At 39.3% G+C, this 27,851-nt stretch overlaps 1 pseudogene; it reads left to right on the top strand.

Moving 5' to 3' along the window:
- Positions 1 to 1,466: 1,466 nt before the first annotated feature.
- On the top strand, positions 1,467 to 26,742 carry LOC149234576 (histone deacetylase 19 pseudogene; annotated as a pseudogene).
- Positions 26,743 to 27,851: the final 1,109 nt, after the last annotated feature.

The raw sequence follows: 27,851 nt of genomic DNA, 5'->3' as shown, positions 1-27,851 counted from the left end.
TACCATAGTTGTAGCAGAGGGGACGAAAAGAGCATGGGGGCTAGGAATCCATGAACGAAAAGAGAAAGTGGATTGATATTAAGATATATTATAATATTATGATATATTGTTATAAAAAATAAATGTTTACCCAAATCTATAAAAGGTTATTTTCCCCATTCAATTGGATATCTATTTGTATGGACATGTGTCCCTGTGTGAGGGTCTGGAAGGTACCTAAAGACCCTTGAGGGAAACACAAAGTCTTCGAAGCCATAGGCTCTGTGACATCCCTGGATGGACCAAGTTGGTTACCCTAGATGTAGTGGCATTGCTCGAGGGACTGCAAGTACAAAGTAGGGGGTGCACTACTTGGGTGTGGGGCTAATGGGGAATGTGAGCCTATTGGTTGGATGTTATTAGAGTTCTATATTTTGGCCCTGTTTGTATTCAACATTAGATATGTATATGGTTGGAGTATCCATTGCCAAAGTGGAGTCATGATCTTGGATCAATGATGACCAACTACTAAAAGAATTAGATTAACATTGTTTATGGATGGGTGGTACGTCTGAGGTTTGCATCTAGCTAAACATCTTTACCAAATAAGTTTTGTGTATACTATGATGTATAATTATTGTGTGTGGTTACTTGTCTTGCATATATTATTATGTTTCTTTGGTTATATTTTATATACATGTGGTGATTAATTTAGTGTCACAGTCGTGGCATGGTCCCAACTAGATGATTGGGGAGTGTCATAGGTGGCATCAGATCCCGAATTGCAACGTTTTTCCTATATGAGCTAAAACCATAGCATAAACAAGAAAGTTTTGCTATGATTTCAAATTGGTTGACGAAATTACTTAACAAGAATTCAACAACAGAGTGATGAAACTCAAATGGTTTCGGAAATTCTCTTGTACATAAATGTTCTTTACTCTCCAGATTGAAATTATATGTACACATGACCAACATTTATATTCCTTTATGGTGTTATATTTTCCACTCTTAATTCGTTGTTTTAGTTTGATGTAAGGTTTGTTTTAGTTTGATATAAAGTTTAAGATGCATTATATAATTTTGACTCTGCTATGTCTTCATTGAATGTCTAAAAATTCCAACACACTTTTCACCATCCCTATGAAAGGATTTTTGAAGAGAGATGTCCAAAATTTCAAAATTGTATCCTGTTACAAATATTTTTGTCCATCCCCAAATTATTTTAATGGATACATGAAGAAATTCCTAATGAGTTACAAAAAAAAATCAATAAGTTCACACCCCTTTCAAATTTCAATCCTTCAACTTAGTATACAATCCTAGGAGCCATGATCCCATTAAAACAAAGAAGACTCAATTCTTTATACTTCACACCTTTGGTTATGCTAGTATAGGCCATTGAAAACCATGTCTCCCACACAATATTAATATTCATTGTCGATGCCTTAACACTTTTCAATCACTTGTTTGGTTGGCATGCTGCTATGGACATTGGAACATTTTCTAGTATTTCCACAACCAACAATTCTCATTTCGAAGGAAGTCTGCTTATATTCAATGAACTTAATGATGGAGTGGGAATTGGAAGTATGGATGGAAATATCAATAGGATCCACAAAGAGGGAAAACTACAAGAATTCGTTGACATATTGCACATATACGATCAATGAGGCATCTAAGGTATTTAGATGTGAGCGATTGGAGTCTACACATCTCTTTTTTTTTTTGAAATGCGTAAGAGTGGCACTGTCTGTTGGAATTATGATACAGGTGTTGTCCTTGATGGAAACTCACTGAGATGAAAGATCACAATACAACAAGTTAACAACAAAGAATTATAGATCAGACTACAAAGAATGAAGAAAGAGAGGTATACGTAGGTTCACCTTGACCACGTTGCATATACACGCAGGCTCACTGAACACAAGTAGCATATACGTACACATGTACTTTCACAGAAGGAAAAGTGTTTATATCTTGGAAAACTAATTTTTGGTCCAAGGTATTTGGTCCATAGTATTTTGATCCATGGTATTGGTCCAAGGTATTTGGTCCAAGGTATTGACCCTAGGTATTTGGTCCAAGGTATTGGTCCTAAGTGGTTTTGGTCCATGTTATTGAGAAAGGCCTAAAACTATATAAGGAGGGGAAGATCATTAGGCCATGGTGTGCAAGTATTGAACATCTGATGAAGTGTGAGATCTAGTATGCAGGTTATCGTCTTATGGTGCTTTGCTTGATCTGAACCAAGGATGAACCTTAGCGGTTGATGAGGGACAATATCTAATGATGGATCGGGATCTCAAGGCTTGAAATGAACTAGATTTATATGGTTTGATCATGTTTATTCTAGATCTGAATACTAACACATGTGTTGTTTTGTAAATGTTATGATCTGGGTATGACTGAAGTCTGGAATAGCTGCAAAATTATGAATTAATATTTACAGACATATACACTGGTTGGCTTTGATAAAAGAGCGTATACATGCTAGTTCAACACATCTAAGTAGCATATACATTATGTAATATGATATTTTAAGTTACAAGTGGATCTGACTGTTGTTGCAGAATTCTGTGTTCTGGTGACTGCAATTTGATGATAGTATACTGATTGTTTAGATTGATTGAGTGTGATTTGCTTCAGTGACGATGGGCTTTCAGTGATTCAATTATGGGTGATTCAGAGATGTATGATTGAGTTTCAATGATTGGTTAATGCAGATGTATTTTATGGTTGTAGTGTAGTGGTGATTGATTTTGAGCTTTAATGTTGATAATGGGTCAAGTATGAAAAATAGATGAAACGAGGCCTTCATGTGTATTAGGAGCATCCAGTCTGAAAATTTATGAAACGTGGTCCCTGGAGGAAGAGAGAAGGTTGTAGCCTTCTGTAGGTCAGCGCTTATGTACTAGTAAACATATCGGTTAGTACAAGAGCTAAGGGGTTGTAGCTCCCTTCTAGTAGAAGCTGGAGAATGAGAGAAGGTAGTAACCTTCTGCAGGTAGAAGCCTGCATACTGGTATGAGTCTGCACCAGTACAATGTTGTAAACAATTTTTCTTATTATTAAAAGAAGATAGAGATGACATCAACAGGTGATTTTAACCCACATTGGGTTTCCACCTTAAATCTTGGTGTTCGTGTGTGTTGCTTATGTGTGATGGTTCATTCTGTTATTAACTGCACATGGTTACTATTTAATATTTAATAAAGCCACTAATGCATGGATTAAAGATCAACATATGATGAATTAACTGAATCATTAGTTTGTTGGATATACGCTTGTTTCCTTTAACACAGTTGTGTGTATACGCAGGTTACCTTCTTTGAAGTAGCGTATATAAATTGAGTATGAAAAGAAAAAGTTTATTGACTTGACTAATACTGATTCACCCTCCCCCCCTCTCTGTATCATTTCCAACAATTGGTATCAGAGCAGGTCCTTCAGAAGAAGCTTGATCACTTGAAGGGAGATCCATCAACATGAATAATCAAGAAAGCATGGTATCCATCAGACCACCAATCTTCGATGGGAGCAATTTTATGTATTGGAAAATAAGAACCAAAACCTATCTACAATCACTTGGAACAGATGTCTAGGAAATTGTGGAAGGAGGATATACATTTCCAACAACAATTCCTACAGATACAACAGGTTCAAAGGAATATGAAACCAATGTCAAAGCTGTCATTATTTTATTGGGAAGTTTGTCAAAATCAGAGTTTGTCAAGGTCATGCAGCTCAAATCAGCCAAAGAAATATGGGACAAAATCGTTCTGAGCTACGAAGGAGACTCTTAAGTAAAACGTGCTAAGCTTCAAACTCTTAGAATTTAGTATGAAACCCTTAAGATGCATAGTGATGAAAGCATAGCTAGTTACTTCCTACGTATAGATGAGATTGTCAATTATATGAAGAATTTGGGTGAAGAAATTAAGGAAGTTACCTTAGTTGAGAAAGTTTTGAGATCCTTGTCTGCTAAATTTGAACCCAAAGTGTCTCCCATAGAAGAAAAACAGGATCTGCAGAATATCACTATGACGCAGCTTCATGGAATCTTAACTGCCTTTGAGATGAGAAAAGGAGGACCATCGGATATGAGAGAAGCCACATTTAAAGCACCAGCAAAGGGAAAAGAAAAAGAAAAACACAATGGATCAGGATACATTTCAGAAGAAGAAGATGAGGTGAACTTTGTCAAGAAGCTTCAACGGGGTTTCGGAAGGTTCAAAGGTAAGCTACCTTTCAAATGCTTTTCTTGTGGTAGAGTTGGTCATTACGCTGCTAGATGCCCTCATGTCAAAGAAAAGATGTCTGAAGAAGGTAATAGAAGTTATTATACTCATGATGATAGTGATGGATTTTCCAATAGTGATGAAGATGATCAAGAAATTAAACTACTCATGGCATATGAAAACAATGCCTTAGAAAAGGAAGATTTCCTTAAAGAAATTAGTCAACTTAAAAGCAGTTTGGCAGAAAAGGAGACTGTCATAAACACAGTGACACATCAACTCACTGAAAAGGACAAACACAATGAAGTATTGGAATGTGAAATAGTAAGTCTAAGAAAATAACTTGAAAAGACAAAGACTCTGAATCTTAGATTTGCTAAAGGATCAGAAACGTTAGATGAAATCCTCAAAGTTCAGCGTTTGCCCATTATAAAGATTGGTCTTGGCTTTCATGAAGGTGAATCTAGCTCACAAGGTGAGGTAAGGAACTCCAATGAAAAATCTGAGATGCTCAATGAATAGATAAAATGTCAACCCCATCAACAACCAAGGAAAGAAATTCTTCAAAGAAATTCTTTTACTCCTAACCGTGGAAGTGATAGTCGGTTATTTCCTTCAATGAATGATGTTGAATGTTTTATATGTCATAATTTTGGACATGTTGCAGCTAGATGCAGAAGTACAATGGTTTAAGACCGTCACATAGAAATATCATCACGTTCTAGGTACTTTAAGGGATATTGTTTTGCTTGCAATATGTTTAGTCACAAAGATATTGATTGCAATAAAAGGAATATGAAACATGTAAGATGTTATGTGTGTAACAAGTTTGGACATAAATTAAAGGAATGCAGGAGAAAATTTCGGACACAAAACCAAAAAGAGCATACTTCATCACAATCCAAGGTGTTGAAGATGGAATTATTGTCAGAAAGATGTGGCATAGCTCAGTTTGTAGACATAACAGACCCAAGGGAAGCTAAAAGTGTAAAAATTCAGTATTCCAATTTTCATACGCAGCTATTATGAAGAGAAGTCACGTATATACATGAGTTAGAAGTTGTACAGTCACATGTATAGTGTTATGAGGAAAAGGTAGTGAGTCAGACTCGGGAAAAGGAGTCTGATATGGTTCAGTCACTTATCTGCTTTGTTTGATGATGGTTACAATTTGTTGATGATATGTAGAAATGTGTTGGTACTCATAAGTTGGCACAGGTTCAGGGGGAGCATATGCTTCTAATAATTCATTTTTGGCATTATCTTAGAAGATCTTGGTATAGATCCACATAGTTGTTTTGATTCAGGTGACTCTTTGATGATGGAAATATACAGGTTATTGATCCTATTGTTGCTGATGGTGCAGATCATATATGGTGTAAGATAGTTACTGATGACTATCGTGGTCTTGTTTAGATTGGTTGTCCTTGTTATAAATGTCATGTATATCATTTGATGTAAAGGTCATGAAAATACCTAATTTGTAGCCCCACTATGCATGGGAAGGATGATGTAATAATTTCTATTTCAGTCATGTATAAACAATTGGTATATCCCCACTTGGTTGGGTGGATGAGTCAAATTTGGTATATCCCCACTTGGTTGGGTGGATGAGTCAAATTTGGTATATCCCCACATGGTTGGGAGATGGATGTATGTATGAGCCATTGGTGATAGGAAGGTCATCCTCACATAGTTGAGTTATAGAGTCATGTTATTCTTTTAGAAAATCTTCTTGTAGACTTTACTTGTGCTCAGGGGGAGCATGGACGGTTTTAGTGCATCTCAGCATGTACAAAGGGGGAGCTCAATCAGAGAATTCAACATGTACTCAAGGGGAGCATGGACAACATATTGTATATCAAAAGGGGAGGATATCTTGGTCCACCCTTTGCCCTTGATGTCAAAGTGGGAGAGTGACTTGGTGTTGTTGTTGCCATCAAGTCCAAAGGGGGAGATTCTTGGCATTATGATACAAGTGTTGTCCTTGATGGCAACTCACTCAGATGAAAGATCACAGTATAGCATGTTAACAACAAAGAATTATAGATCAGACTACAAATAATGAAGAAAGAGAGGTATACGTAGGTTCACCTTGATCGAGTTGCGTATACACGCAGGTTCACTGAACACAAATAGAATATACATATACACGCACTTTCATAGAAGGAAAAATGCGTATATCTTGGAAACTAAGTTTTGGTTTGAGGTATTTGGTCCATGGTATTTTGATCCATGGTATTGGTACAAGGTATTTGGTCCGAGGTATTGACCCTAGGTATTTGGTCCAAGGTATTGGTCCTAAGTGGTTTTGGTCCATGGTATTGAGAAAGGCCTAAAACTATATAAGGAGGAGAAGATCATTAGGCCATGGTGTGCAAGTATTGAACATCTGATGTAGTGTGAGATCTAGTATGCAGGTTATCAGCTTATGGTGCTTTACTTGATCTAAACCAAGGATGAACCTTAGCGGTTGATGAGGGACAAGATCTAATGATGGATCGGGATCTTAAGGCTTGAAATGAACTATCTTTATATGGTTTGACCATGTTTATTCTAGATCTGAATACTGACACATGTGTTGTTCTGTAAATTTTATGATTTGGGTATGACTGAAGTCTGGAATAGCTGCATAATTATGAATTAATATTTACAGACATATATGCTGGTTGGATTTGATAAAAGCGTGTATACATGCTAGTTCAACACATCTAAGTAGCGTATACATTATGTAATATGATATTTGAAGTTACAGGTGGATTTGACTGTTGTTGCAGAATCCTGTGTTCTGGTGACTGTAGTTTGATGAAAATATACTGATTGTTTAGATTGATTGAGAGTGATTTGCTTCAGTGACGATGGGATTTCAGTGATTCAGTTGTGGTTGTTTCAAAGATGTATAATTGAGTTTCAATGATTGGTTAATGCAGATGTATTTGATGGTTGTAGTGCAGTGGTGATTAATTTTGAGCTTCAATGTTGATAATGGGTCCAATATGAAAATTAGATGAAACGAGGCCTTCATGTGTATTGTTGTGTACCAGGAGCATCCAATCTGAAAATTTATGAAACATGGTCCTTGGAGGAAGAGAGAAGGTTGTAGCCTTCTGTAGGTCGGCGCCTACGTACTAGTAAACATATCGGCTAGTACAAGAGCTAGGGGGTTGTAGCTCCCTTCTAGTAGAAGATGGAGAACGAGAGAAGGTAGTAACCTTCTGCAAGTAGAAGCCTACGTACTGGTATGAGTCTGCAACAGTATAATGTTGTAAACAAATTTTCTTATTATTAAAAGAAGATAGAGATGACAACAACAGGTGGTTTTCACCCACATTGGGTTTCCACCTTAAATCTTGGTGTTCATGTGTGTTGCTTATGTGTGATAGTTCATTATGTTATTAACTACACATGGTTATTGTTTAATGTTTAATAAAGCACTGATGCACGGATTAAAGATCAACATATGATGAATTAACTGAATCATTAGTTTGCTGGATATACGCTTGTTTCCTTTAACACAATTGCGTGTACACGTGGGTTACCTTCATTGAAGTAGCATATATAAATTGAGTATGAAAAGAAAAAGTTTATTGACTTGACTAATACTGATTCACCCCCCCCCCCCCCCCCCCCCCCCAGTATTATTTCCAACACTATCACCTGGAATACCATTATTAAGACTCTTGTGCAACATAACTGGTATTCAAAAGGTTCAAATTGTTTTACCTAATGCCATACTGTTACCGGGAAAAGTGTCTATTTAGAACTGCTCTATCCCACTAAGGTGTGACAGCTGCCTTAGAAACAAACAGAGAAAACTACTTTTGTATCTCCTTTATGAACTATAAATAAAGAGGAATAGGAAGAACCAACCTGTGTCTTGCGCTAGTCCTTTGATCCAATCTCTCTCCTCTTTGACAGCTTCCAGCTATTTGCTCCCTTACTTGCCCAGCTTCACCAAGTACCTATAAGATCACAGAAGAAGAAAACTATACAAAGACATGGATTTATATTCATAAATAACTTAGGATCAGATTTAAGTTAACCATACAAATGTAACGAGCATCAATGATACAAAAGCATGGAGGAGAAACTCAAGTAGTTTTTATTGATATACAAGAAGATCCAGGAGGAGTTACAACTGATGATTCCTGACCCAGCATCAACCTCCCAGCAAAGAAGCCCCTCTTCACCTCCAACAAAGCATAGATCACCCAATTCTCTGATATGTATCTCAAAACCAACAACAATTCCTTACAATGTACAAAATTCCAGCCTCCGGATCTCTGGGATGAGGGATCCATATATAGATGTATGCAAGGAGGATGAGTCAGCTTATGATTTGATTAGTGGCTTCTCTCTGTCAGTTCTTGCTTCCACTTGGAGACTGAAGGCCTCTTACTCATCCTTGGTCGAATTCAGTGAGGCAAGTGTCATAAGAGAAGATTCTGGAAGCTTCCATTGTCTCTCCACCTCGCGGAATGACACTGCCATTTGTCCCGCTCAACGCACCCTGGTAGTGCATTTAGGTGCGTTGCAACGCACCTAGCCAATGTATTCAGGTGCTATGCAACGCAGCTAGCTAGTGGAGCAGCTGAAATGATCCTGTTTTGACTTATTCTGAGCAGTTTCTGGTGGAGAACTTCTGGGAGAAGCTGTAATTTGTTGACCTTGTTCCTTTAGGAGTTAGAACAACACTTTTAGGGACTTAGGAGCCCTTGGTTTATGGACATTTCATGCTTGGAGCTACAAGGCACAAAAATGTCTATAACAGTTGTCCCCTAAAGTATGAGGCCGTTAATCGGGTGAAATGCTTTATTATGAGGATCCGAAGTTCTTTCAATGCTGGGAGGAGACCTGTAATAAGATACAATACAATACATTATCTTCATACTGTTTTCATGATCTAGCTGAGGTGGGCATTCCCATGCTCAGCTTTATAAATTCATTTTCATGTACATAGGACAGACAATCGTCTGATGGTAGACTGATGATCCTGATAGAGCCATCTGGTGGGCTCCAGTATTGTAGCAATAATGCTACAACTCCTAGAACTCCCTTCTTTAATTTTATCAACCCGGTAGTTCGTAACAAACTTGGAAGCGACAGTGCTGTATGCACAAGTACTAGCTCTTGCCGCAGTTGTCACTTGGTCAGTTGGCACAAGTCCGCTAGGGGCTTAAGCCAACCTCTATGAGCTCTTAGAAGAAGATTTCTAACTGATGGATGAAAGCTAACTCAAAGGAAGCTAATCTACTTGCGGAAAGAAATTGAAAGCCAAAAAGAAACGCAAACCCTAATTCTACCAGCTAGTCCTACTGACGCAAAGGAGAGCATGTAAACTAATGAAAGAGATGCCATTATTTCTATGAAGGTAAAATACATGTGTCTAGACTACCTCTATCTGAAGAAAACATCTTTTTGTATTTTTGTTCAAGTTGTTGGAATTATCATGCATGTGCCTCTAACTGGCTTTTTACTGTGCAGGGGTAGATCAAGGGGAGAAATGCTTGGGAAAGGTTGGGAAGGTTCAGAGAGGGTCTAAGGGGTCCCTAACACCCTTCCAGAGAGTTTCACAAAGTTTGGCTGCCAAGAAACCGCGTTTATGAGCTTCTACAGGAAGTCTGCAGGGGTTCTACAGGATGTTTAGGATTTCTACAGGATGTTTTGTAATTTTTCTACAGGATGTTTAAAAATTGGATTTTGGAGGATGGGTGAGTGAAGTAAGGTGCATGAATGGATAGGGAGGTAGGGTAGGGGCCTGAAATGACCCAAGGACTGCTGGATAGAGTTGAGGAGAAGGTGTAGATGGCTGGGCTTGTTCCAAGAAGACTGAAGTAATGCTGCACAAAAGGTAGGGTTATGAGGGCAGTATGGCAACGTGAGGCAAGAAACCAAGTTAGGAGATGGATAAGATGGGTTTGAGGGAGTCTGGGTAGACAGAGAAGTGGTACAGGTGCTCTGCAATTTGTGTTTCCAACTGAACCAACAAAGACATGCAAGAAAACAAAGATCTAGTTATGCTACCCTAATATGATCTAGCTAATAGTAACAAGAATGGACAACAGCTTTATTTGCAAGGAAACCATGTATATTAACTATGCAATGAAGAATTCAAAGATCTGAACATGTAACCAACTTCTACAAATGAAAACCAAACACTAATGATTGCATGGCAAAGCAAAGTCAGTGTTTTTGTGGGCAGCAAAGTCATCCTAGTCACAGCTCCTGATCCCACTGAGGGAGAGGTGAAACCACAGATGTTTGTTGGCCCTTTTCTTGAAGCTTTTTTCTGTTAACAACCTATCAACTAAATCTGAGCATGAAAAGCTATTTTACTCATCAAAAAACAAACTAAATAACAAAACAAGATTTAGATCTAAATAGCAGATTTTATTCTAAGAATGCAGTAAAAACACATAAAGATAATCAAAGGAGGTATTGGGCGCTTGAGATGGGCCCAACCCCAAGAGCTATAGCCTCCTAAGAGAGATTTAGAGCTGGTGCTAAGCTGGATTCATCTTTATTGAGCAAGAAAAGAAGAGTTACATCAAAACTGTCCACAGGGAGAACTTGAAAATGAGCTGAAAGCAAAGCTAATCTATTGCCTCAAAATCGAAATACAAACTAGCTAACTTCTGCCTACAAAATGACTAACCATTGGCTAACTACTATCTAACCAAAATGAGGCCCTAAGCCTTCTTATTTATACAAATTGAGGACCCAACAGTCCTCCTAAACTTTAGGGACTCGGCTGCCCAAAACTTGTAGTTAACAACAGTCCTACTTGACTTGCTTGGCTGCCCTTGTGCTAATTGATTTGGTGGCCCTTCAACTCTGAGCTGATGGTGGAGAATTTGAGGTAAGGGCCCATAAATGAAGGGGACAACTTCCTACAAATCCTCTCCTTTGTTCTCCCACGAATTTGGCTGCCAAGTGCTCATTAAAACCTTCAATTTTGTCTCCAAGTTGACCAAAAAGGCTACACAAAGCACCCATTAGACTTGTTGGCATAATGAGTAACCCAATTCACTCTATTAGCATAAATATAATAAAAAACATGCAATAAACTAATGAGAATGGTGGATTAAGTCGAATTAGGAGGTTGAATGAGCCCAAATAATTATCCATTTTTGGGGCTCATCATCACCCCCCTACTGAAAGTGTTGCTCATCCTCTGAGTAACCAATCTATCTCCTCATCTTTGATGGCCTTGGTGGCCTCCTTGTCATGCCAAGCTTCTGAAGTGATGTCCTCTTCTCTGTTATGAAACCATGCTTCTTTGTTCTTCCCACTGCCTGTGCTCCTTTTCCTAGAGAAGTTTCAGCTTTGGTATGATTGTGAAAGTATATTCAATCTGATGGTGGCAATGGTGGTGAAAGGAGATGAAACCAGTGGAGGATGGAAGAAAAGAGTGGTTGCATGCCTCCTCAACAGACTTCTAGCTTCAAATCCCTCTCCATAATTGATTCTGGCCTGCCCAAAGGCTTCTACAGGATGTTTTGGGTAAAAATACAGAGCTTCTTGTAGAAAGTCCTGTAGCTTCCCGTAGAAGGTTGAACCATGACCAGATTGTGTCCGAACCTTGAAAAAATGAGTGTTCATGGAGGGAGTGGATGTGAGGATGCCTGGTAACTTGGTAGGGACCCTTCTGCTTGTGTTGGGAGGCCCCCTTTCGGCATTGTGTTTCTGCAACATCTTCAGCGTTAACTCCCACAGCAGCACATAGACATTGGTGTCTCCTGTAATGTTACCCAAAAACCTCTAAAACAACATCAAAGGAGCAAGCACCATTCCCCTAAACCAAAATTTAAATGGCCCCTCTGAAAAATGGTAGCTGCATGCAGAGCCTCAGTCAATCTTCACTGATAAGTATATTGTCCGCACAAACCAAAGGCATGCATAGAAACCTATTGTACCAGTCAGAACAAAAAAATGAGTATGACATGATGGGAATGTAGCCAAAATATAAAATTCTAGAAGCAAGCTTTGTCATCTCCAGCTTGGTGAAGAAATAGAATGTGGCATAGAGAAACAAGTAACATGCTGAGGAGCCTGCAGTCAAATAAGATCTCCACCACCAGTTGTAATCTTCACCGCACAATTCAAAGTAGCACAGGACAATGGTGATCTCTGCACATGTAACAATGAGGATCACAAAGACAATGAACAGGAACCCAAATATACAGTAGAACTGATGCAACTATATTGAAGTTAATATGAAGAACAGTCCAATGAATACAGCTCCAAAAGGAAAAATGCCTCCAATTGGTATTGAGAAAATGGGCTGCATATACCAAGCTTGCTCTGGAATCTGCCTGGGGATTTTATTGGTCTTCATTGGATCCTCAATTGCAGGTTTCTTGTAGCCAAAGTAACTGCCCACAAAGACCAATGGCACATAAATTTCAAACCATAAAAGGACCAAGGCAAACATAGTCCCAAAAGGAACTGCACCAGATGAATTTTTTCCCATAGCAGTGCATTGAGAATAAAGAAAATGCAAAAGGCAATGCCTGGAAACAAGAATGTTGTCTTCAGCGTGTTCCTCCTCCATTCTGTGCCCTTGAACATCTTATATAGACGTGACGATGCATACCCTGCAAACAAACCCATAAACACCCATAATAGCAGCATAGCTGTCATTAACCCTCCACGGTTCGAAGGAGAAAGGAAACCAAGGACTGCAAATATCATTGTCACTGGTGTCATGGCAAAAAACTAAACTCTAGTTCCCAGATAGACACAAAGTAAGCTTGCATTGGTTGGGGCCCTGACCACATCTCCATGGACCGACTTCCATCCTGTTTCCTCTTGAGCCTCATCCTGTTTTTCTAATTGGTTGTATTTTGAGATATCCCGGTACAAATTTTCGCATCATGATCATTGCAACCATTTCTGAGAGAAATAAAACAACCATCAATGAGTTGATGATAGAGAACCAATTAACCGATTGTGCACACTTCAGTTGAGGATGTGGAAAGTGCAGATGAACAGCAGTTCGTGAGTTTCAGCTGAGCCTTCTTTAACTGCTGCGTGATTTGTGGTGAGCTGGAAAAAACGTGTGCTGTCTTTATTCGAACTACAGTGATGTCATAAACTATATGTTCTCCTCTATCTATTAATTATTTGATGTCCTGTGCACTGGAGTTTAACAGATCTACCACTAACTGTGTTTTTCAACTTCCATGTGAATGACTTACCCATGCATGCTGCGTGATTTTTGCCTGGATGAGTGCAATCGAATATGGCTAGCTTCCTAGCTGAATCCCCCCATCTCATTCGTTCATGCAGTGCTTAGATTAGATTCATGCAATAGAGGAACAAGGTTTAGTCACGTACCTGAAGTCAGATGGTTGCTGTGAGGTGCTTTTTGCTGCTGCATGCTCATATTCTGCTGCTGCATGCCTGGATCCTTTGGTTGCTTGAGGGCTTGGCTGATGATTTTTGCTTGTTTTCCTTGTGCAGGTGTCCTCTGGCCGGATGCATGCTGCAGGAGTTCATTTCCACGCTCAGATCTGCACCTTCAAGCTGCTGCGCTGAATTTTCACAGGACCGGAACTTGTTTTCGCCATTGCTCCCAAACGGCAAACCGGATTGATCTGAAACTTGCTGAGCGCATTCCTATCATCATGATGCACCTCCCATAGCAAAATCATGATCAATGGATGCACAGATTTCGAGAAAAATGGAAAATGGCTGAAGATTTCGGAGATCAATTTCTCGGAAACCGTGCATTGGAATCGGCTGAAACTTCTTGAATAGGTTACTATCACCCATTTGCATATCCCCATGAAATAGGTTTTGAAACGGATGCACGGATATGGAGAAAATGAAAAAATGATTGATGGTGATGGAGGCTAATTTCTTGGAAACCGTGCACTGGAATTGACTGAAACTGCTCAGGCATGTTGCCATCACCCCTGTACAATTCCCCATAAAGCGGTTTTTCAAATGGATGCATGGTTTTCAAGTTATGGCAAAAACAAATTTTGTTCTATGTATTTTCTCTTCAAAGCATTTTGCAAGTTTTTGCATGGAAAGAAAAACTGAGCTTGGGCTGTGATGCAGGTATGGAGATGATGGAGGAGGAGTTTGAAGATTGCAAGAGGACTTTTGAACCCTTGAGGAAGCTACCATGTTCGCCAAACCACCTTTTTGAAATCCATTTCTAGCTTCCTACAATTTCTACAGGAACTTCCTGTAGAAGCACAATGAGAAGCACAATGAGGTGGAAAAGATGATGGAAAAGGGTGAGAAATGGTAACATGGATGCTTGCAGGCATAACCAATGGATTCCAAGCTTTAGACCCCCTTCCAAAATCGAATCTGGCTCGCTTGAAGGTTCTACAGGATGTTTCCTGTAGAAATATAGAACTTCCTCTAGAAGGCACAAAAACTCCTTTGTCTTTGTTTTGAGTGATCCTCCTGACCTGCAATGTCATTGCTGCAACCTGAAATTATTCAATGGAAATTAGATTTATTTTTCTTTTTCTTTTTCTCTTTTTTTTTTGAAAAACAACTAGGGCGCCTCATGGAGGTTTTCACCCTAATTCCCTGCCCTGGGCGCCTCCAAGGGAGGTTTTCACCCAGAGATCTTATTCTCTTTTCTCTTTTTTTTCCAACCCATTGACCGCCTCATGGAGGTTTTCAATCAATGAGCCAATCTAAGGCGCCTCCGAGGAGGTTTTCACCTTAGATTTCTATTTTCCTCTTTTTTCATTTTTTCTTTTTTTTTTTCTCTTTTTTTTTTTCTTTTTTTTCTACCCTACCCTACTTGAAAAACAAAATCGTTCTCAAGTATAAGAATACTTCCAATGGAGCCATGTGCACATCGAGATTAGAGGTAAACTGATGTGGAGGCTTGAAATGCATGCTTTGACAGCTATCCGGATCTCAGAGACCAAATGATTTGACTTTGAAGGGATCAAACATAGCTGAAGAAGAGAGTACTGCTGCAACTTAGTGACCGTCTGAAACCATATTTCAATATAGCTCTGATATCTTTGGTTCTTTTGTTGATCTGGATCATGTTTCATGTCACCTTCTAACATGAGTTCCTCATCTACCTCTTTTTGCTGATCTTTCTCTTGAATACATGGAAGATTTGATGGTAACCATGAGGGAGCTCTCTCGATCTCTGATTTTGATCTCTTCTCTTCATCAAGTGCAGTCCATGGTTCTTTGATCTCCTCTTTTGAATCTTCTTTTGTCGGATGTGGCCCTTCAATGCTTTCAAGATAATCTCTGCTTTGCAACACTCTTCCTAAGCTATGGTGAAGATCATCGAGCTCAAGAGGAGTCATTTGGACATGTTGTGTCTCAGCATTGCAATTTTGTTGAGCTACTCCAATGGACAAGTTTGGAAATGGTGGTATGGGTAGCTCAGTGGGGGTGTATATTCGAGATGGATGCGGATGGGGTTGTGGCTGGGTAAGCATTTGGGGTTGCCTTGGTGGAGGAGGAGGTGATGGTTGTGGATGAGTAGGTGGTGGAGGAAAAGAAGTGGGAGGAGTGTTGTACTGGGGCCTCCACCCCTGATGAGTTGCATTTCACTGAGGCTGTGGCTGAGCATAAGAGTGAAACGAATGAGCAGCTGGTTGGGCATAATATGGATCTATGAAGGAACACGGAGGAGGTGTGAACCAGGAAGGATGAGCAGGGGGACCCCAAGAAGGCATGAAAGTGGCTTGATAGGGGTCATAATAGGTCTCGGGTGTCCCTTGCAGCTCCTGCTGGTAAGATCTAGGTCCATGTGGCCTCCTTTGGTTCATATAATAGAGTGATTCAGTGGCTCCTTTGGCTCTCTGATATGCAGCTTTGATTCTGGGTAAGGAAGGGCACTGATCTGTAGGATGGTATTCTTCACAGACAAAACACACTTCTATGGAGTACAATGGACATTCGTTCCTAGGATGCTTTCTAGTGCACCTAGGACAAAAAATGGCCAAAGCCCTCTTGGCTTCTTCTTGCTTCTTTTGGATCCGTAGGGTATCCAATTGCATGGCAAGAAACTGCCTCATATCACTCTTGAAATATTCCATCTGATTTTCAAATTCATTTTTGGACAAGGTACTACTCCCAACATTTCTGCTTGTAGCCATTTGCTCCAAAGGAATGGTTTCTTCTTCTTCTTCCCTTCAGGTTCTTAAAATATGTCTTGTTGTCCACCTAAGGGTTCTTTAATCACAACCATCAAAGAAGAGAGAAGGTTGACTGTGTGAAGCAGTGGAGGTGTTTTGCAATCATTTTTCTAACTTATCTCTACTCCTACAAGGGATGAAATGAAATATTTTTGGTTGATTTTTGCTTTTTTCTACTTTTACCTGCAAAACTGAAATAGATTGAACTGCAACTAACTATCTTGCTAAAATGAAAATGCGGAATTGAAATGAAAGCAGGAAAGGACTAATCTATTTTGCTCAAATGAAATTGCAGGAATGAAATGCTAGTCTACGCTTGCGGAATTGAAATGCTAATCTACGCTTGCATAAATGAAATTGCGGAATTGAAATGCTAATCTATGAAAGCGAGAAATGCTAATCTACTTTTGCAGAAACGAAATTGCATAATGGAAATGAAATAAACTACTTAGCAGAAGGTTGTAGTAGAAAATAGAAGAATAGCGGCAATCACCAATACTCTGACGCTTCCCCGGCAATGGCGCCAAAAAGATGGTGGGCTCCAGTATTGTAGCAATAATGCTACAACTCCTAGAACTCCCTTCTTTAATTTTATCAACCTGGTAGTTCGTAACAAACTTGGAAGCGATGGTGCTGTATGCACAAGTACTAGCTCTTGCCACAGCTGTCACTTGGTCAGCTGGCACAAGTCCGCTAGGGGCTTGAGCCGACCTCTATGAGCTCTTAGAAGAAGCTTTTTAACTGATGGATGAAAGCTAACTCAAAGGAAGCTAATCTACTTGCGGAAAGAAACTGAAAGCCAAAAAGAAATGCAAACCCTAGCAAACCCTAATTCTACCAGCTAGTCCTACTGACGCAAAGGAGAGCATGCAAACTACTGAAAGAGATGCCATTACTTCTATGAAGGTAAAATACATGTGTCTAGACTACCTCTATCTGAAGAAAACATCTTTTTGTATTTTTGTTCAAGTTGTTGGAATTATCATGCATGTGCTTCTAACTGGCTTTTTACTGTGCAGGGGTAGATCAAGGGGAGAAATGCTTGGGAAAGGTTGGGAAGGTTCAGAGAGGGTCTAAGGGGTCCCTAACACCCTTCCAGAGAGTTTCACAAAGTTTGGCTGCCAAGAAACCGCGTTTATGAGCTTCTACAGGAAGTCTGCAGGGGTTCTACAGGATGTTTAGGATTTCTACAGGATGTTCTGTAATTTTTCTACAGGATGTTTAAAAATTGGATTTTGGAGGATGGGTGAGTGAGGTAAGGTGCATGAATGGATAGGGAGGTAGGGTAGGGGCCTGAAATGACCCAAGGACTGATGGATAGAGTTGAGGAGAAGGTGTAGATGGCTGGACTTGTTCCAAGAAGACTGAAGTAATGCTGCACAAAAGGTAGGGTTATGAGGGCAGTATGGCAACGTGAGGCAAGAAACCAAGTTAGGAGATGGAGAAGATGGGTTTGAGGGAGTCTGGGTAGACAAAGAAGTGGTACAGGTGCTCTGCAATTTGTGTTTCCAACTGAACCAACAAAGACATGCAAGAAAACAAAGATCTAGTTATGCTACCCTAATATGATCTAGCTAACAGTAACAAGAATGGACAACAGATTTATTTGCAAGGAAACCATGTACATTTACTATGCAATGAAGAATTCAAAGATATGAACATGTAACCAACTTCTACAAATGAAAACCAAACACTAATGATTGCATGGCAAAGCAAAGTCAGTGTTTTTGTGGGCAGCAAAGTCATCCTAGTCACAACTCCTGATCCCACTAAGGGAGAGGTGAAACCATAGATGTTTGTTGGCCCTTTTCTTGAAGATTTTTTCTGTTAACAACCTATCAACTAAATCTGAGCATGAAAAGCTATTTTACTCATCAAAAAACAAACTAAATAACAAAACAAGATTTAGATCTAAATAGCAGATTTTATTCTAAGAATGCAGCAAAAACACATAAAGATAATCAAAGGAGGTATTGGGCGCTTGAGATGGGCCCAACCCCAAGATCTATAGCCTCCTAAGAGAGATTTAGAGCTGGTGCAAAGCTGGATTCATCTTTATTGAGCAAGAAAAGAAGAGTTACATCAAAACTGTCCACAAGGAGAACTTGAAAATGAGCTGAAAGCAAAGCTAATCTATTGCCTCAAAATCGAAATACAAACTAGCTAACTTCTACCTACAAAATGACTAACCATTGGCTAACTAATAGCTAACCAAAATGAGGCCCTAAGCCTTCTTATTTATACAAATTGAGGACCCAACAGTCCTTCTAAATTTTAGGGACTCGGCTGCCCAAAACTTGTAGTTAACAACAGTCCTACTTGACTTGCTTGGCTGCCCTTGTGCTAATTGATTTGGTGGCCCTTCAACTTCGAGCTGATGGTGGAGAATTTGAGATGAGGGCCCATAAATGAAGGGGACAACTTCCTACAAATCCTCTCCCTTGTTCTCCCACGAATTTGGCTGCCAAGTGCTCATTAAAACCTTCAATTTTGTCTCCAAGTTGACCAAAAAGGCTACACAAAGCACCCATTAGACTTGTTGGCATAATGACTAACCCAATTCAATCTATTAGCATAAATATAATCAAAAACATGCAATAAACTAATGAGAATGGTGGATTAAGTCGAATTAGGAGGTTGAATGAGCCCAAATAATTATCCATTTTTGGGGCTCATCACCATCATCCTTTTGGTAGGATGATTATCTGTGCTGCAATGCTGTACATTTTAATGTCTTTATTTCCCTGAATATATATCGCAGCCCGGATGGATGAAACTAGATCCGGGGTCTTCAATCTCGTCCGATCTTCACTCGAAGTACAAGTCGATCCATGTGAGAAATGTCTTGAAGTCGAACATGGAGAGACATCGCTTGATTACCAGTCAATGATGTAAACTGTTAACAAGCGCGAGAGGAATCACCAATAATGATAATGATCCTCAAGGTACCGCAGTACAATTCATGTCGTGTGAATAAAGGACTTGGCGTCGAACACCACGCAAAATCTTTCGGTCGAAGGTCATTGATGTAAACCTGTCGCCGGAAGTGAGAAACTTGCCATTGAGGCATGCAAGATTCAAAGTACTGAAGGGGGTGTTCGTAGACCAACTTCTTGGATAATGAGATGATGTCGACAAGAAGTGATCCGTCACAGGAGGGCCTTAATGAATCCCACATCAATGACATGGAACGGAGCAAATGATTTTGATGGAGGTGAAAACGATCTGATGATATAGGTTCAGGGTGGCGGTCATGAAAGAATGGAGTATAATGTATGGTAGTGGGTGGGACACAGGTGACTTCTCTGGATGACTTCTCTTGAACATATCGGCGACACTGATGTGATGGATTGGTAGCATTAACCCCAAATGTGGATGGTATGGCGTGACCATGGCGATGTGACCGGTGAATGAAACAACCCAACCCGACTCGGGCACGGAGCGGAAGTGTCATGTTCAAGAGCGACTTGCTACCAATAAAGATTCTTTGAGTTTTCTTCCCAATTTTTCCCTAGTCATTGCTGACCAGTACCTCTTTATTTTTGTCAAGCTTGAGGAGGATAACATATGCTTGTTCTATAATTTTCCCTTCGGGCAAACCCATCGCTATGTTTTAACGAGCCTAGCGATGGTGAAACTTGTTCTCGTCTAAAGACAAGTTTGTCACTATTAATCTTTTTAACGAGTTTAACGACAAAGATAACTCAGTCCTTTTCATTTTTAGAGAGTCTGAAAAGGTACGTAAAGGTAGCTCCAAAATTCCTTTTTCGTCATCTAATCCCTTAAGTCCGAAAAAGTATAAAACAATACAGAAGGGATGAATTTTCGATAGCTTTAACGAGCCGAACAAAACAAGTGCTCGATCTTTTTATGTAATAATCCCTCAGGTCCAAAAAGATTAAAATCTAGAGGAGGGATAGCACTTCCTGTCCCTTTAACGAGCTGCAAGGCCAAGGACTCGGCAATCTTTTCATATTTTATGAGTCATTTGAAAAGAGCTTAAAGAAGACTCGTCTTTTGAGGAACGAGTGATAAAATGGGTAGCAGCTGATTCTAGGTAAGGTTTGGAATTTTCCAATCACGGCAGTGTCACAAGGATGGCTAGTGAAATCACTCTTCGCAGCTGTTCCTCAAAATGGGTAAACAATCAAATGGAGGTGAACGATCGGCCAATGAAAAAGTGGAGGTGACGGTGCAAACACGACCAAGGCTTTAATGGCTGAAATACTTCATTCACGGTGGTTATTTACCTGGGAATAGTTCATTTTTAAACGAGCTTAAACATTTGGAAACATTTTCTCGGTGCGGGTTTATTTTTTAACGAGCTTGAACCTTGCGGTAACACTGCTCGATTAATCCAGTCATATGATAAGAATATCTCATATAAAAAATGACAACTTTTAGAGTTTTGCCCCACATCCTTTCTTTATGCAAGTTAGGTGACGATCAATCCAAAAAACAGATAAATGATCGCTCTTTTCTTGCACTCCAAAAGGTTTCAGGTATTAAACAGAGTTTCAAGGTTACCTCTACTTCCTTCCGCCAAAACATTTGTTTTACCGAGAGAGGCCTACCTCTTACAGGTTACCCAAAGATTGTTCTATTCACTGCGTAAACAAAATGCTTCTTTGGCGATGTCTACTGAGATAAACAAAGGTAAGCGATGATGCCCGCCAACTCACATAACGGTTTTCCTTCTCAATGTTATGGGCACATCGGGAAGGATCCCTAAAGGTCGACTGGTTCCTTTATCAAAGCCTGTCAGATTTCTCATCTCAGGCAAAAGCGATGGCGAACCAAGCGCTTTCCAAGCAGTTGAGGAAAGGATACTCACAGAAGCCCCCTCATCTATTATGGTACCAGCCATAACCATTCTATATATTTGAACGATAATTCGAGATGGTATGCTTGCTAGTAAACGGGGTCTGCCTAGTTGATTCCAGTCGAAGGAGACAACTAGGTTGCTTGGAGGTGGGACCGAATAGACAGTCGGGTATGGCTCTGATGAACTTCCTTCCTGCGGTAAAGGAACGGGTAAATTGCCCCCATGTTCATCGGAGTCTGTGTTTATGAAGAGAATTTGGACGGTGTCATCCTTGTTCTCTTTAGTGACTGTATCATCTGAAGATAAAACCTCTGAAGGAAAGACCGGGTCAACTGCCGCCTTGACCTTTTGACTTTCGTCTGGTATGGATCCGGATGGTTTATCTTCAATGATAGGTGCTTCAGTCGACCACTTGAGCGGGCCAACCGGATTTTCGACTAGTGACGGACTCAGCAAGAGTTTTTTATATCCAGGAGGAAGTCGTAACGGTGAAACCGGACGATCATCCAAAACTTTTTTAGCTTCATCTAAGAAGGGACAACGGTGGACGGCATGATCGCCTTCGCACAGTTTACAAGGAAATCTATATTTTCCTTTTTGTCCTGGGGTTTCACTTTCACTAGTCGACGGTGTGCTCTCAACATGATTATCAGAGGTTGACGACACCGGGTTGTGCAAACGAGGAGACCAGTCCCTTAATATCCGAGGGATCCAAGGACAATCTCTGTGAAAATGGTCTCCTTTGCAAATGACACATGGTGATTTAGGCCTGGTCGGTGCAGTGTGTGGATTTTCGTTAGACGACACTCATTTGCCCCCATTTGCCTTTGGCTCCTTCTTCTTCTTCTCTTTCTTCTTCTTTTCCTTCTTCTCTTTAGGAACTTGGCTTTTGGCTTTACCAGCCCCATCAAGCGAAGAGGAAGGAGGAGAGGAAGAATTAGAGGAAGCAGAAGGTTGGTGGGTAACTCTGGATTCGTCTAATTGCTGATTTGATTGTTCAGGAATAGTGGTGTTCTGAACGACAGAGGTTGAGAAAAGGCATACTGGCAAACCAATTTTCAGCCCTGGAAGCGACAATGTGGCCATATGGGGTGCACCAACATCTCCCCAAGAGGAGAAGGGACTAGGATTTCCTCCAAGGGGAATTCCTTGGTTGGTAGACTCCATTTTCTCAACCCAAGATCAACATAGGAAAGGGGTAATGATTATTCCGCTTAAAATAAATTTTTATACGTTTTGACAACTTGTTTTTTCAGTTTTTAAGAGTCGAGAAAAAACAAAAGATGACTCTAGTCTCCTTTGATTTTTAATGAGCCTGAAGTGACAAGTGCTCAGATGGACCTTTTCCGTTAAAGAGTCTAAAAAGGAACGAAAGGGACTGCTTTGGAGGTCTAGGTAGAGGGAGTACCAAACCAATCGCAAAACTGCAGAATACTTTTTACGGTACGGCAGTCAATCTTCCTGAATGCTGTGTTCAGTGCATTGCGATCAGTAGGGCGGCCGACACGGCTTCCTATGGATAAAGGATTTAAGCCTATAGGGGTCTCCCAAAATATACTCGACGGTACGTGGGAGCACAAGTCCGTACTGGCACTTATCGTCTCAAAATGGAGGAATCACCCAACCATCAGTGAGGACAATAGTTACCAGGCTTTACGACGCCGGAATACGTCTCTAGCCTAGACCTCTAAATGTTGTGCGTTAAGTTCCAAAGCGTTGTTAGATTCATTGAATTTATTTTAAGTTGATCTTGCTTATGAAGTTTTCCTTTTGGGTTCACCACGAGATGTAGATGTAATTCCTAAAATGCAATCTAAAGATGATAAACAAACTTTTATCTCTTTTCAGCAATGAAAATCCTAGCTACTAGGGGAAAAGAAAGACACAATATTTTCACAAAGAGCAAAGAGCACACTGTAAATGCACTTTCCTAAATCAAGCCAAACAGACTGTCTATATGAAAATGCACATGCATGTATTTGTTTTTCACTTTCTTAGTATTGATGCTAAAAAGAAAGTTAATGTACAAATCTGAATTTTCTTTCAAGCGACAAACATAAACAAGATTCTTTTCGAAATCAAAAGGTAGAGATGATTACGACACTTTATGATTTTGAAATAAATACTCGTTTTGACACTAGAAAGTCACAAATTCAAACCAAAGGCAATAGTAAAAGCATAATCGACCATCAACAACAAATAAACTTTCTCCTATGATCAAAATCGACACTTGCGACAGATCTAAATCAAAGGACGACAGTACGATTATTATACTTTTGCAACAGAAAACTGTAAACGACTCAACAAATACACAAAAACATCTACAGTTCTTTTGAACAAATGAGGCAGAATATCAGTAAGGAAAAGGGGTTTGAAACAGTCATATACTGATCACAGGCTGCAAAATTCAGAGACAAAACTGGAAAGAGTGAAGCACAAGAACCTCAGTTGCACAGGGCTAGGCTGATCAGCGCACCTGTAACACAGAGAAACTGCATTGTTGCGCAGGTTTCCCTTTCGGGAAGTGCGTTGAAATGCAGGATCTCTTCACAGTACCTGCGCTGGGGTAGAAACGAGAATTCTATCCGGGTTTTGGGTCACGGTTTGCAGTTTAATCTCTGGTTTTTGGCCGAGTAAAAGCAATCAGTAATGCACAATCAGGGGTAGATCTAAGGAGGGTCTAAGAGCTATCACAAGCGCAATTAGATAGTCTATGAATAAGCTTTTCAAATCATAAACAGATCCAGTGAATGGATTGAAGCAGCAAATGTCTACTTTGCATTTGTTATGGCAAATTCAGTTCGAATGCTACTTATAAGTTTATGAAATAAACAACAAGAGATACACAAACAAACTAATTAGACGATCGTCCCCAGCGGAGTCGCCATTTTGTTACCAGGAAAAGTGTTTATTTAGAACTACTCTATCCCACTAAGGTGTGACAGCTGCCTTAGAAACAAACAGAGAAAACTACTTTTGTATCTCCTTTATGAACTATAAATAAAGAGGAATAGGAAGAACCAACCTGTGTCTTGCGCTAGTCCTTTGATCCAATCTCTCTCCTCTTTGACAGCTTCTAGCTATCTGCTCCCTTACTTGCCCAGCTTCACTAAGTACCTGTAAGATCACAGAAGAAGAAAACTATACAAATACATGGATTTATATTCATAAATAACTTAGGATCAGATTTAAGTTAACCATACAAATGTAACGAGCATCAATGATACAAAAGCATGGAGGAGAAACTCAAATAGTTTTTATTGATATACAAGAAGATCTAGGAGGAGTTACAACCGATGATTCCTGACCCAGCATCAACCTCCCAGCAAAGAAGCCCCTCTTCACCTCCAACAAAGCATAGATCACCCAATTCTCTGATATGTATCTCAAAACCAACAGCAATTCCTTACAATGTGCAAAATTCCAGCCTCCGGATCTCTGGGATGAGGGATACATATATAGATGTATGCAAGGAGGATGAGTCAGCTTATGATTTAATTAGTGGCTTCTCTCTGTCAGTTCTTGCTTCGTCTTGGAGACTGAAGGCCTCTTACTCATCCTTGGTCGAATTCAGTGAGGCAAGTGTCATAAGAGAAGATTCTGGAAGCTTCCATTGTCTCTCCACCTCGCGGAATGACACTGCCATTTGTTATTTCCCGCTCAACGCACCCTGGTAGTGCATTTAGGTGCGTTGCAACGCACCTAGCTAGTGTATTTAGGTGCTATGCAACGCAGCTAGCTAGTGGAGAAGCTGAAATGATCCTGTTTTGACTTATTCTGAGTAGTTTCTGGTGGAGAACTTCTGGGAGAAGCTGTAATTTGTTGACCTTGTTCCTTTAGGAGTTAGAACAACACTTTTAGGGACTTAGGAGCCCTTGGTTTATGGACATTTCATGCTTGGAGCTGCAAGGCACAAAAATGTCTATAACACATACCCAAGTATGAAGACAAGAAAGTTGAAGACTTGAGGGAGAGAACTCAGCTTATTGCATGCTTCATCAATGTTTTCATTTAGTGAATTTAATTATCTAAGGGTTTGATATATAGGGTTATGGCCATGATTTTCTTTGATAGAGGAAATAATGAAAATATAAGAAATAAGGTTTGTACTGCCAACCATATTTGTCAGTTAATATGGGACTAAAGGTACCTCAAACAGGCCCTGTAATAGATTGTATGGACTTCAAGAGTTAGTGTATTTTCAATCTATAACATCCATACTATTGTTTTTTAAAAAGGTGCATAGATTGCAAACCAAAGACACGTGTATATGACTGGACTAAGGATTAGGTTTATATATGTACATATATAACAAATTGTGAAAAGTTTTGAGGAAACCTATCAATAGATCAGGGATGAATGACATTGTTGTATGTTTGATTTAATTCAAACAATACATGGGATGACTTGAGATAGCCTTGGTCAAAGCCAACCTTTGTGTTATGCATATTTGAATTTGAACTAACTTAGTTTGTTTTAAATATGAATGTGCAAGCCAAAATTGAACTTTTGATTTGAAGAAGTTTTGCATTTTTCATTTGGTAATTATAGTGTATCATGTTAGGGCCCAATTTGAAGGTATTTACTGTGTTTGGTGTTTGTTATGGGTGTGGTTAATTGGCCTTGGAAGGAGCCAACATCCTCCTTGGAAGATGAAAATTCATGCATCAAATCAAAAGTTTGTTTTGTTGGGATTTGTTGAGTTTTTCTTTTGGAGGCTAACCTAATAGACATGTACGTAAAATGTGGGAAATGTCCTAGTTGCTTGCACAGAAGAAGTTGCATAAAATTAATACATGCAAGGCTCCTCGAGAAAATTTCATTTTAATTCTCAATTATTGCAATGTGTGAGTTGCTCAAGCATCCCCATGAAATGAAGAGATTGCAAGAAGAAATCAAATAAGAAATCGAATGGGTAGTTGACAAAGGGAACATAGTAAATGAGTATGATTTGGTAAGTATGAAATACCTCCCATGCATAGTAAAATAAGAGTTAGAATTATATCCAGGGGTGCTTCTAAAACCTATCAAAGTTGTTGTGAAAATCAACAATAAACTATGTGACATTGCAATTAACTAGGTTGGGGTTCTTCATCATGCGATGAAGTGTGAGGCATCTAGATATCACTATGGGAATGAATTTGTGCATGCCATTATGGAGCTCTTGAAATATCATAAACATATTTTGCATGTTGATATTGACGTTCAACATGGTGATGGAGTTGAGGAGGCTTTAAACACAACAGATAGGGTCGTGATTTTTTTTTTTCACAAATTTGGAGACTATTTCAATAACGCATGTGACATTCAAGACATCGAGTGTGGGAAAGGGAAATATTATGCTGTAATTTCCTTTTGGATGATGGAAGTTTTCAATATTGAACAAGTGATGTTGGTTTATAATCCCAAGGAAATTGTTCTTCAGTGAGGAGTTAATTCTTTGTCTGAAGACAGGTTGGACTACTTTAACCCTTTTGTGAAAGTGAATGCAAAATGTGTTTGATACATGAGGTCATTTAATGTGTTATTTATACTATCAGGAAGTGGTGGGTATTGAATTCTTAATGTTTCTTTTTGTTGGTACTATGGGATCGGTGTTTGTTGGTGTGGAGATTGATGAAAAATGAGCTAGGAGGAATACTACTAGTATTTTGGACCAGATTACCTTGTTCCTATGGATCCAAGTGATATGGAAAATAAAAACACAAGAAAAATGTTGGACAAAATTAGGTCCAAAATACTTGAAAATATTAATTCATTGCTATGTGCACTAAGTGCTCAATTCCAAGTGCAACCTCCAGATACTAATTTCCTTCAGCCACAAGAAGAGGATTATGATGGAGCAAGTTGTGATTCTGATTCAAATAATGGTGATTTAATAATGATGTGGAGGAAGGCACATTACCATGGCATAATCTAGCAAATAATACTAACAACACCAATTTTATGCTAGAAGCTATTGGTGCAAAAGCTCTTAACATGGCCGCTGGAACAGAGTTAAAAATAATAATGATGAGTCCTTTGAAGCCGTGGAATATGAAGGAGAAAAGGAGACATAAGTGGATGAACAATGGACCGAGTTTTTTCCATATTTATCTACATGACTAGTCACTTATTAATGTGAAATATGACAGATTTCTTCTCTTTAACATGGCCACAACTTTCTAATAAGTCTACTCTTATTTATCGTTGCATATTTATCATGGTAATGCAACATTTTAGGAGTGACTCTCTTATCATTAAATAAAATGCATACAAATTTCTTTTAAATCATCTTCACCGCCACTAACATCCCACTAAAAATAAAGAAGACTACGTTGTCGAAAACTGCAACAAGAAAATCCTAATTTAATTTTGTCCTTGAATTAAATTAGGAATTAAATTGTAATTCTAATTCTCATAGCAACTTGTAATAGTTAAATTAAATTAGGAATTAAATTGAAATTCTAATTCTCATAGCAACTTGTAATAGTTAACTAAGTTAATTTGACTTAGTTGACTCAATTAATTCGAGTTGGGATCCTATCTAGAGTCATGTAGAGTAGTTCCTAAATTTTAGGGGCCCAGGTTGAGTTATTTTTAGTTGTAATTATTTAATTCAGTTTAATTGATTTAAATTCAGTTAAACTAGTTCCAACTGATGGAGGAATTAGTGGAAGATCCAAT

The sequence above is a fragment of the Pinus tabuliformis genome, chromosome 8 (assembly GCF_031772625.1).
Source record: "Pinus tabuliformis cultivar Carrire ecotype Pingquan chromosome 8, CPIR1, whole genome shotgun sequence".
NCBI classification, from domain to species: Eukaryota; Viridiplantae; Streptophyta; class Pinopsida; order Pinales; family Pinaceae; genus Pinus; species Pinus tabuliformis.
The sequence above is the reverse complement of the archived record's forward strand: the minus strand, read 5'-3'. Positions and strand labels throughout refer to the sequence as shown.